The sequence below is a fragment of the Acipenser ruthenus genome, chromosome 18, assembly GCF_902713425.1.
Source record: "Acipenser ruthenus chromosome 18, fAciRut3.2 maternal haplotype, whole genome shotgun sequence".
NCBI lineage: Eukaryota > Metazoa > Chordata > Actinopteri > Acipenseriformes > Acipenseridae > Acipenser > Acipenser ruthenus.
The window spans coordinates 16,931,109-16,944,106 of record NC_081206.1 but is presented as its reverse complement, the minus strand read 5'-3'; the positions used below and the strand labels follow the sequence as shown (position 1 = coordinate 16,944,106).

The 12,998-nt window shown below is 39.3% G+C and overlaps 1 protein-coding gene across 5 annotated transcripts in view; it reads right to left on the bottom strand.

Annotated features, from left to right (window-relative positions):
- Positions 1–12,998, bottom strand: part of LOC117419717 (signal-induced proliferation-associated 1-like protein 1) — a 95,005-nt gene that overhangs the window by 51,999 nt on the left and 30,008 nt on the right. The window contains exon 1 of one of the 5 annotated variants that reach the window (XM_058991335.1): positions 4,505–4,523. The exons of the other annotated variants lie outside the window; for them this stretch is intronic. The gene's annotated coding sequence lies outside the window, so the exon portion shown is untranslated. Of the gene's footprint in view, positions 1–4,504; positions 4,524–12,998 lie in introns of those variants that run through there. 5 annotated transcript variants of the gene reach the window in all.

Here is a 12,998-nt window from a genome sequence, read left to right as displayed (position 1 = left end):
AGCTTGAAATCTATTCCATTAATTCTACTTCACCTTGCAAAGTGATCACTAGAATGAGAAATGTACATGTTATACGGACACATTTATTTCAGGCATGATCACCAATTATATGTCAGTGGCCTGAAAACTGTAAAAACTGGACCAAATCTTCATCAACAGAAGGTGAACAAGAACAACACAATAAAAATAGCTGCTTTAAGGATCTATGTCTCCCCCTACGGTTTTATCACTAATTGGTGAAGTTCCTGTTTAGTCTGGCCAAGATCCCCTTAACGGGTCATTATCTACAATAAATAAAATTAAATAAAAGACAAAGTAGGAGACAACCTACCAGAGTACAGAAGAGAAACAGCAACATAAACAAGTCTTTAAGATTGAGAGAAGCCTGCTGTCACCCAGCTGCCTGGTGGTTTCTGTAGAAATGGGATTTTGTTTTTGTGGGATGCTGTGTTTACGCCACTAAAGAGGAAAGCCTGGGCTGGCTGTGGTTTCTGCGGTCTCGGGCACTCCAGGCTCACACATGACAAAGCAGGGCTTGCGGAAAAAGGAAAAAACAGCCATCTGCAGCTGACTAACCCAGGCTGCTGCCATTATATTAATGCATCGCACATGTGAGTTAACAGGCCCTGTACTTTGTCATCAACAACTACCAGAGAGCATGCACACACACACACACCTCACCGGATACAGTAGTTCACTGAGAATGCCCCATCTCATTTATCAGAAACTCTACCTTGTTGTAGGCGTCCGTGTAATTATAGATTTTTGTATATCACCTCAACAAGCGTGCGCTTTAAATAGTAAGCATGCACCTCAGCCATTTCCACTCTAATTGGCCGACGGTGAGCGTTGAAGCCTGATACGTCAGTCTGCATCTTCACTATAAAACTTTACCAGAGACTGACAATGGCATTCATCATTCGGGAACAGGAATATGCAGAAGGGAGAAAAAGTAACTCAGATGGTTTGTTGGTTTTAGACCATATCATTAGACAGCTTGATTGTGTTGTACTGGTTGTAGCCTAATTTAGCCTAGCTTTTTCAGCACAGAGTGAATCATTAAAATCAGGGGCACTTTTTTACTAAAACCATTACAGATTTTACACCAACACGGACAGCACCTGCCTTGGAGGCTTTGGAACTGGCAGATGTAGTTAAAGTGCTTCAGGTGCAGTTCAACTACGAGTGTGCGTGTGTGTAAATCAACCCACACTCTCAATATAAAAAAATAATTTCAAAACCAGAACAAAGCATGTAACTTTATCATCATCATCATCATCATCAGCTGAAGTTACAGGATGGCAAATGCCAAACAAGAATGAAGAAACACTGGCCATAATCCATAATGGAGTTCTGCTTCATTTAATTTATTTTCCCTGCCATGGTCAGCATTGATCCAGCAGGGCACTTTATTATTTTACTTCTCCAGCATACGTCCACCAAGATATGCAGTAGGACTAAAACTTGGTCTAAACTGGAACGGATCTAAAAACAGGGATGGGTACTTGATTACACCTGTTAAGCCTGGTGTAGAACAGCCCTAGGACCGTAGTACCATGTACGGTTAGAGACAAGGGTTTTCATTACAGCAGAAAGCAGCAGGGTCCTATTGCAGTGTGTAGCTCAATTAGACCCCAGTAGACCCCAGCTCAATTAGACCCCAGTGAATGATAAGACAGGTGGGGAATGAGAGGAAAGACAGAACAAAACTTCAGACCGCTGACAGCCTGCATCCTGTATTGTTCACAGCTATGGAATGAAATGTAATTTCCACTGCGAGTGTGTCAATCCCATTGGCTTTGGCAAGCAAATCAGAAATATGCAACACTTCTGAGGTTTATTCAACTGATCTCAATGGCAGCGGATCCAAGTGGTCTTTAAAATCATTTTTAAAAAAAATGGGACCCCCGCTGACCTTTTACATATTTCTTTTAGACAGAAATGCACTCAATTGAAGATAGACTTGCATCATGCATTGTTCGATCCACTGAACACTCTCCATGATCTTTCAACGCTCCTGCTCTGCTCTCTTGGACTTAAACATACAGTAAATAAACCAGAAAGTGTTTATTTGTTTTAGCCTTTCCTCTTCATACTTGCCTGCTCACACAGCTGAACTTAAGCCAATTTGTACAACTGTAGTCTGTTGTACTGAGCAGTTAAAACTGAGGGACTGGGAAGAAGGCAATGTGGCCTAGTAGTTGGAGCTAACTGGGAGGAAGGCAAGGTGGCCTAGTACTTGGGTATATGCATTGTGGAAGGGCCAGTCCACCTGTCCTTACAGTATATGCACGTCACATTGTTACATGTGCCCAGGTGATCGTTTTCATATTCTAATGTTCCTGTTTGCAGCTGAGGTGCAGGATGTCTGTTACTAACACATACGAACAAGAAAGTAAAACATTTAATACCGAAGTCTAATTTACGCGCTTGCGCAAACTATGAAGTCAGATTTTTGATCCCACCCTCCTATACAATAAACCCCAGTAGGTCATTCTCCACCGTTTGGTTGTTTGTGACATCTTTCCCCAACACTGCTGTACTAGTCTAGCAATCCTACAAGCCTCCTGAGGCTTTCAGTACACATTTTGTTATTTTATTTATTTCTTTACTAACAGCAGAATCCACTTACAGATACACAAATAGCATGTTGTGCGATATCACCATCTCTCAGCTTTGGTATTCTCTGAACACTAACAGGTGAGTCAGTGTTTAACCTTTCGCCCTGCCTTTTCGCCCAGCAGCACTGCTGCAATCTGGCTGTATGAAGGGTGTTTAAGCTGGAGGGGGTGGCAGGGAGAGAGGCCGTGAACAGCTGGGCTGCACTACAGCACCATTCCTAGTGTGAGCTTCCAGGAAAGACAATGCAGAAGCAAGCACAGCTCTCTTAGCTAGAGTTGGATGAGATTTACATGATCATTTACTGATTAATCGATTTAATTATCAGGACTATCTGGAATCATGTTTTAATTGTGACTCTCCCCCTAGTTAGTGGTTCTCCGTCTCTCAAACACACATTTTTTTGTCTGCTTTTCCCTTGTTTGCTTTTTAAAATAGCCATACAACTGTTCTCTTCCACAACAGTGGGGGACTGAATGTGTGAATGTATGTGTGTTTGTATGTATGTGTCTGATGGTTAGTTTCTTCCTTTTTTTCAGTACAATAATTAATCAATACTAAAACGCATTAGCAATAATATCATGATAATGGATTACTGTTTCTACTCTGAGCACCTTCTCTGACAACAGTGGTATGTTTCATCCATGTTACAGCCTTAAATAGGCCATGCCAGCTTCATTCAAATAGAATCCTTACTCCTCTCCCAGAGAGCTCTTGCATTATTTATAATTACTGTATTAGAAAACCTCAGCGTTTCAGTGATTCACTAGCGGATATTTATAGCTCACGGAGAACTTAATTACCAGTCTTTCTAATCACTGCCTCACTTCGAGTTATGAAAAAAATTTAATACACTGTATACAAATGTTTAAAACACGTGGAACACATCCATTTAATCTTACATGGGTGGGTGTTACAAAGCAAAATTAATTTTTATCTATCCACAGCAGATTTTCAGCTGTTTCAAGCAAATCGAATCCAAACATTACCTGTCATCAGTGAGTGTCTTTACATAACAGCTGTGGTTTGAGCAGCGAAGGCTCCTTTTTGTATCGGTATTGATTTTCAAACACAGTGAACAGAAATGATTTTAAGGAGGGCAAGGCAAAAATGAGCAAGGGAAGACTTAACTAGATGAAGTGACCTGGGAAGTGCAGCAGTAACTTCCTGGAAGACAAGGCAAGCACTTTCTTGTATCTAATGTAGTACCAGGCATCATTTTTAAGATGTAAATACAGTACATGTTCTTTCAAAACTGCACAGGATTTATGAAATGATTTTGTTAGCTACAGTGCAACCCCTTTAAGTGCACAACAAAAGATATGACCCTTTTAAAGGGTTTCTTGCTTGCGTGCCTGTGGGGTACGGATATTGGACCATATCTGAACAGCTTGTTATGTGCTATTGTTTTCTTAAAATATATCTTTACAGTGAATGGAGGGAGGTGCATGGTGTGGAAAGTTATTTTGTGTGCTACAGTACAATTACTTTGAGAACAAAAGGTTTTATTAACTTACAATTCTCCAACTTTATGGGCTGTGGTACATTATTTTACTGGGGAAGAATAATTGGTTGCATTAGTCAGCCTGATCCAGGATTCACAAGCACCCTAAAAGACAGCTGCTAGCAATCAAGCAGAAATAAGTGCTTGAGAACAGCTAATCAGATGCTTGTGCTTCAGTCAACCTGCACTACATACAACCAAGTTCACACGACAGGTTACATCAACTTCCAGCCCGGAGGTTAACGTACTGTAAGAACTGTGGAATTCTCTTCAGGACCCTCTTCATTCCTGCGAGTAAAGACCCTGCTGCTTCCCCTAATGACTGACATGCGCTGCAGCCAGTATCACTCCCAAAGGCACTGCTGAGACTAAATTACCTACTGTAGAACGTGTAGCACATCTCCTGGAAGGCATGGTGAGACTACCTGAAAGTAAAGGCATGCAAACCATTATTTTTTTTACCCAGTATGGTACTCATTTCTTCAAAATAACATGCGAGACCTACTTACTGTAGTGAAGGGCATCAGAGGCAGGGATATTTATGTTTGGTTGTTTAATTATGTTGTAGCTTGAACCAGTTTAGGTTCAACTGTGCAAAAACAAAGTTCCCTCAAGCTCTTAAAATACTGCATTATTTAGGCAATACTACAACTCTCTTCAAAAGCTGGCCTTGTTACTGAAGTTCAAGGACTTCACGCAAATCCCATGGCGTCCCTGAAAATCCACAAAATAAAGACAATGCATCAACCCAATTCCACAACATAAAGAAAGCTCGGTGCCTCCGGACAGCATCCTAAGGCTTAACCATCCAAGCAGAAGATTATAAAAAAATTTATATATATATATATATATATATATATATATATATATATATATATATATATATATATATATATATATATAATCTCCATAATGCCAATATATTACTGCTAAAATACATCCACAATGAAACGGTTACACATATTGCACAAGCTAATTCCACTGCAGGGGTCTACCTACACAATGAAAGCTATTCATGATACAGTACAAGGTGAAATTGATAAACATAAAAAATAATGTTTATTTAAAAAATAATAAATTTAGATAGTGTTTACACTCTTAGTTCAAACAGTTATTTGAAGAGAGAATAAACTAACCTCCTCCAAAACCAGGGGTGCAACAATTAATCGATGCATCGATTACACTGTGTAACAAATTTTTTTTTTTTTTTTGTTTCTGGGTAGTAAGTGTTATTTCCTAATTGCTTATGCCTCAAAAGTATAGAAAATGGCTATTATTCCCCACAGACTTTGCTTTTGTGACCAGGACAGTGATATTTTGAAATTTACCTATTTTCAAGAACATTCCAGATCAGATTCAGTGCTGAGTAAACTTGGAGTAACTTCTAGAACTTTCCAGTAATATAAATAGTAGTATAAATACAGGGGCCTTAAGCCCACCAGTTCAGTTTAGTTCCAGCTGCCTAAGTGGATACATATCTGCATTTCTCTGAGATGGCATTAAGGTCATAGGAGACTTCAAAATAGTGGCATTCCTGATGGGTCTCCAAGGCGGTTTTACCAAGTTTCCCTGCTATCTTTGCCTTTGGGACAGCAGGGACACCAAGGCGCACTACCACAGGCTGGACTGGCCACAGCGGACCGAGTTCTCTGTGGGGAGGAACAACGTCAAGTGGGAGCCACTGGTGGACCCCCGGAAGGTGCTGATGCCACCACTGCACATCAAATTGGGCCTTATGAAACAATTTGTCAGAGCTCTAGATAAGGAGTCGGCAGCCTTCAAGTACCTTCAAGACGTCTTCCCTAAGCTGTCTGAGGCAAAGGTCAAAGCCGGTGTCTTCGTCGGACCACAGATAAAGAAGATCCTGGAGTGCAATGAATTCCCCAAGAAGCTCACTAGTAAGGAGAAAGCGGCTTGGAACAGCTTTGTCGCAGTGGTTCGGGGCTTCCTGGGCAATCACAAGGCCGAAAACTATGTGGCGCTAGTTGAGACTTGGTGAAGAACTACGGCACAAGGGGCTGTAGGATGTCCCTCAAAGTCCATATCCTTGATGCTCATCTTGATAAATTCAAGGAGAACATGGGAGCGTACTCGGAGGAGCAAGGCGAGCGCTTCCACCAGGATATACTGGACTTTGAACGCTGCTACCAAGGACAGTATAACGAGAACATGATGGGAGACTACATTTGAGGGCTGATTCGTGAAAGTGATTTACAGTATAATCGTAAATCTCGAAAAACTACTCACTTCTAAATCTTTTGTAGTCATTTTTGTATTACTTTAGTATAAATAAATGTTAATTTGGATTCATATGTTGTTTTTTTCTGACTATGTGAACGAAGACACAAATTCGCCCGTTTTCTCATTGAAAATAGGTAAATTTCAAAATATCACTGTCCTGGTCACAAAAGCAAAATTTGTGGGGAATAATAGCCATTTTCTATACTTTTGAGGCATAAGCAATTAGGAAATAACACTTACTACCCAGGAACAAAAATTGTGTTACATAGTGTTATTGATCATCTGTCTTTAAATTTCCTGAGCTTCGATTACATATTGGTGAATCGATGCATCAAATTAGAACCCAGTTTGAAGCCTCCTGTTGCCGGTTTACACGCAGGCAATAAAAATATGCATTATAAATACCATATGGGAGATACTGAAATTGAAGAAGGAATCTATAAAAAAGACCTAGGAGTTTATGTTGACTCAGAAATGTCTTCATCTAGACAATGTGAGGAAGCTATAAAACAGGCCAACAAAATGCTTGGATATATAGTATAAAGTGTTTAATTTAAATCAAGGGAAGTAATGTTAAAACTTTACAATGCATTAGTAAGACCTCACCTAGAATATTGTGTTCAGTTCTGGTCACCTAGTTACAAAAAGGATATTGCTGCTCTAGAAACAGTGCAAAGAGTGACCAGCATTATTCCAGGTTTAAAAGGCATGTCGTATGCAGACAGGCTAAAATAACTGAATCTATTCAGTCTTGAACAAAGAATACGTGGCCATCTGATTCAAGCATTCAAAATTCTAAAAGATATTGACAGTGTCGACCCAAGGGACTTTTTCGACCTGAAAAAACCAGGGGTTACAAATGGGCATTAGATAAAGGGGCATTCAGAACAGAAAATAGGAGGCACTTATTTTGCACAACGGTGTTTTTAGTTACTGGATCTTCTGTTTGTTCTTTATTTTGAAAAATAAAACTTCAATGTGTGAGGATAGACAGTAAAACAGAAACAAAATAACTCTCCCAAACCAAAAGTTCTGAGGCAACGCTTTCAAAACTGGCTAAATTCCTCCCCTGTCTCTGTCCTTGGAAGCAAAGCATTAGCAGCTGGTGTGCCAAGCCCCAATATAAAAGATTCCCTCTCCCACTCTCAAGCCCCAATATAAGATTCCCTCTCCCACTCTCTCCTCTTTTGTTCCCCTGGTTCCTGTGTGTTCTGCAGTGGCTCGGAGGAGCTGGTCCCTGGGAGTCACACTTCCAAGTTTCATCAGGAATTTCTGAGCATGCATCCTTTCCTTCCCAGGATCTCTGGCCTGGATGGCATGTGTCTGGGAGCTGCAGAGAAGTGGGCAACAACTGACCCGGACTGGGCCCTCAGCTGAAGCAAATGCAAAGGCAACATTGTATAATACAGCAGGAAACAACTTACCCTGCGATTACTTTTTATTAATAAGGCTTTTTAAAAAGTACCAAATAACAAAACAAACAGCTGTGATAAAGATATTTTAAATAATGAAGCCAGATTTCAGAACGTTCCATACATGGATAACGCCACCAGGTGGCGGCAAGCGCAAGTAAAAATCCATTAGAATCCAAGGTAAAACATGGAACTAAATAAAAAACCAAACACATTAGTATAACAGTTTTCCGGTATACTGATGCCAGCACTGTTCATTTTACTTAATGATTACGGTACATAATTGTTTTCGTTATACATAAATTTATATAAAGATTGAAGTTTTTTTTTTTTTTTTTTTCCCCCCCCTCCAACAGCACATCAGATTAATGAGCACGAGATGATCTTGGATTAATTATTCAAACTCAACAGCAAATCCACCCACCCCCACACAATACAGCACTGTAGTCTCTGTCTCAATAATGACAAGAAAATTACCCACTGCAATAAACAGCTGCTTGTTGGCACATTAAAGTATTAATCAGCTGGGGGTCTCTAACGCTACGGCTCCCTGGAGAATAAACTGTACGGCAAATTAAGTTCGAGCGAATAACTTCCTCCTCCAGTTCACTGGAGCATGCATCCTTCCCTCTCGCTCTCCGTCTATGCAGTCATACTAGTGGTGGACACTTTCACAACTTAATTCATTTTTATATGAAAATGTCTTGCAATAACAGGATTTATTTATTTATTTTTTTTTTTTTAATTAAACCAGAAATAGTGTGAGCAATGACAAACTGTCTGCTGACCAAGCCTGGCTGCACGGTACAAATGGGAATGCTTACAGTAAGTGGACACTATACAGCCTGACAGAACTAGTAGGGTTGGAACAATAATCGATTATCGTGATATTATCGATAATGTTTTTGCATCGATAATTGTATTGCGTTGAAAAATAATTATCGATAATCATTTTATCGTCCGTTACCCACTATGATATGCTTGTGTGTAACAGTAACTCTGCATTGAAGCATTAAGACAGGACTTAACTGTCTGCGTGAGGCGCAACACGTGATCTGTGCGCGCTGCGTAGTGGGAAGTTGTAACATGTGACGTAAGATTCACGGAGTAAAGGCAAACGTTTGAGCTAATGGCGATGGCAACTGCAGAAACTACAAAACCTTCCGAAAAGATTTTAGAAAAAAGAAACAGCATCAGTCCTGTGTGGCAGTTTTTTGGAGTGACAGAAAGTGATCCGCAAGGTAATAAGCCCGTCTGTAGGCAGTATGGAAAAGCTGATATTTTTTAATCGCAATTTATAATTTTTTTTTTTTTTTTTTTTTTTTAAACACTTTTTTTTAATAAGTAGCCTATATTTCAAAAGTTTAAAAGCTACTAAAGATTTGGTTATATTTAGGGGTCTACTTAAATCGCGGTAAATTTACGTATTTTTCACGGGTATGTTGCGGAATAAAATTAGGATTTCGAGGTCATTTCGCGGACCTGTTTAAACATTAAATAAACCCAAGTAGACAGTATTTCAGAACACTATAAAGCCTAAAAATAGTGGTACTTGCTTCATTTCTAAAACAGAGTGCTGTCATTTGTTAAAGGCGAGTATGCAGCATCCCCCTGCAGTTGACTTGCCCATACATTGAGACTGCGCGTTCTGCATCCACTGAATTGCTGGAAGTTAAGGCAAAGCTTTGCCAAGTTATACAGATGTGGAAATCAATTAGAAACAGCCCAAAAACTCGGTTACACAAGGGCATCTGGCATACTTTAATAAAGGCAATGTATGCAGCACGTTCGTTGTCATGTTATTTGTCCCTTCCAATAATTTATTTTATTAGTACCGAGTCAAAACAAAGAAGACGTGGCTATTCGGGTCTAAATTTCCAACTGTAATGTAAGCAGCAGGTTGAAGCGAGGTGGCTGTGCTGGATCGTTTTAGTACTGATTTAACTTGCAGACAGGAATACTTCTTGCCTGCGCTGACTTTCCAGTTTGGTTTCTGAAAGCTGTTTATTTTACGTTTTGTTCAGCAGCCTCTGAAGTAGCCGTTTGTTTAATGTGTGATTCTGAAGCTAGATAGCGATCGATCGTATTTTCTCCAAATACACATTAAGATATGGAAAACAATTACCTCAGTCTGCATGTAGTTTATTTGGGAAATATCTTGAAACGATCATCAGCCGAAATATACTTTGCTTTTTTTGTCGTCCATATCTACTATTTTCCCTCCAATGCTGAAAACTAGATTTTAGCAACCTAAATGAAAACAATGCAGCACCTTTGTCCCGCCCTCTCCTGCACAGTACAGATCACATAAAATCAGTAAAGACGCACTGATAGGCTGAAAACTTTGTCATTTGAATAGTAAACAAGAACGTTAACTGCTTTGGAGAAATGATTTTGTAAATGTTACTTGTGGACATTTTTTTTTTTTTTTGCTTAAGTGCAATGCACACGGGACGCCGAAGGAATAGAAATGGGCTATCTACAGAAGGAAGATACATAGTTTGCATCGCTTGTGTTGTACAGTAGTTCATTTAAACAAGTTTTCTTTTTTTTTTCCTCACCGTACTTGTTTGTATGCATTGGCCCCTAAGAGGTGAATTTCGCGGTGACCCCTCAATTTCACGATTTCCGCGAAATCGCGAATTAGGTAGGTCCCTAGTTATATTATTTGTGCTTTTTTGTAACCAACCATTGTTTCATAACTTTTATTAAAGATGCTGTTTTTTTTTTAAATTGTCTCGTTTTATTTCTTCTAAACTCGTAGAGGCAGTTGTCATATATAGCTTTAAATTTGATAAATTCCAAGACATTTTACATGTTATTTATTCAGCCGATAATCATGATTATCGTGATAATTTACAGCCGATAATCGATAACTGAAAATGTCATTATCGTCCAACCCTAAGAACTAGTCTTCTCTCAAACTGCAGCTACTGTACATACTGTATAAACTCACAATTAAATCTACATTTACTTTCCAAAGACCCCCCCCTCCCCCCCCCCGCTAGACTTTGATTCTAGTGTTTTTCACCTACATATGGTTTTTCATGCTGTGCTTTTGCACTGCACACTGTAGCTTTAAAGTTTAATGTTTGTTTTGTGAAAATATTTGAAAACGGCAAAACAGTGGACATACAGCAGCAACTTTGAAATGCATTTCACCAGTCAATAAATATGTTAGCTGCACTTCTTGATTCTTTAGCGTGGCTGTGTGCTCTGCTCTACCTTTGAATTTTAAGCATGCCTAATTGTAAATGTAATCTGTCTACCTAATGTTAAAAATACTTCCTCTGCAATCATGCCTGTAATTTCACCCCTGCCTGAATCAACGCCCCCACCACACTTTTGCCTTAACGGCAACTTTACGCCCCCCTGGGCGTTGACTCGGCAGAATCTGGTAATTATTGTGGTTTTCTGAACTTTCCTTAAATATTTTAAAAGTCTAGGTGGATATTAAAATCGCAGATTACCTTGGTATTCAGTATTGTGCAGACCTTGGAATTCAATATTGCAGTCTTTATCTTCACTTTTTCCTGCAACCTCATTCTAAATGTCCTTCTTGAGCAGCAGGCAGAAGGGCACCATGTCTTTACATTACGTCCTAGACTGACTGTACTGTAGCTGCTGCACAAGAAGAATGTAAACTTAGTGCGGCTGCAGGGTGAACTGGTTTTGCAAAACAATTCTGGATGACTTCTGAGAATGTTGGTTTCAGGAGATGTAAGAAACAGGGTTTAAAGCCTTCGTAATTAAAGCCCAGTAACAAAGATCTTTCAGAACTCTGGGAGCAGCTACAGCAAGTTCTACAACCACAGCAACATTCAATTCAATATGAAAAGGGGCCATTTATCCAGTTAAGTACACATGTTAAATAGTGAATATTACTTTTTGCTCAGAGTATTTCTGCAGTCCGATTGCGAGTACACCGCCTACAGTCTGTCTCCTGCTCTTGCGGTTCCCACTAAATAACATCTTTTTACAAGCCGACATTACTACTAACTCAAACAGATTCCTCATTTCTCTCTCAATCTTCAGATTTTTGTGGCATGATTATCGACTGAGCATGTGGTACTTGTAGCCCATTTTATTAAACCTCTTTTTATCCCAGATTACATAGTCTTCTCTCAAATTCATGAGTAAGATTTTCATGAACAAGCCACAAACAAGTGTAGTGCTACCTCAAATATTGTGAAGTTACTGCCAATGCAGAATGACAATGTGGGTTCTTAATTTCCTCAATCAGGCAACATAAGCATGCACTTCCCCCCCCAATACTTGCTTAAGGACAGATACTGTATGGAGTGAGAGAGATACAAAGCTGGCCTGGACATGGATGTAGTGATAAATAAATAAAACCTGGCCTGAAAACAAAACTGCAGCTACAAGTAAATTATTTCAAAAGGATAAAACCGTATGTCAGTGATTGGTGTCTTGTAACCCAGCTCACAGCACAAGGTTCTTCAGTTACACACTGTAAAACTCTTTATAGAACTGAGACAGCAACTATAGTTCCCTCTGAAGACACATTAAAGCCAGTTAAAAGCAATGCAGTAAGATTTAAAGGGGCCATGTCCAATTTGAAAAAACAGCGGTTACTTTGACAGCTCCCCCATTATTTCACCAATCATTTACAAATGTGTTTAATGAACGGTTTGGTCATGTTGACTTCTACAGTAAAGCGGCCCTCTTGATATCTCTTTTTTTTATGTACATCAGATATTAAAACAACTAGCACTATATTTTAATGTATTTTTTTATTTACATTTTTTGTAAGAAATGCAGTACCTTAAACTGAAAAACAAACTAAAAAATGACTCTGTATCATTTGTTTAAAGTACATATGTAACTGAATTTCCCTGAAAGCATGCAGAAGTCATTTATAACCCCCAACTGTTGCAGGTAGTACTGAACCCACACCTATTTAGAGTAGTTCACAGAACAGCAGAAAGGAAGCTTGTGAGCAGATGAAACTACATGAAAGAATGTACAAAAAAGATAGAAAGCAAGCAAGGTCAGACAAGCGCAGAGATGATATTACTGGATGATGTAATAGATGTACTAAAGTATAGATGTAAACATGATTGCAAGCGAGGTTTAGGCTGCCGCAACCTGTGTGGAATCAACACAAAGCATCTCGTCATCCCCACTGCTATGCTTATTTCTTCTTGAAATTCATGGAGTTGTAGGTTGCAGATTTAGACAAACAGCTGTTTAAACGCTGA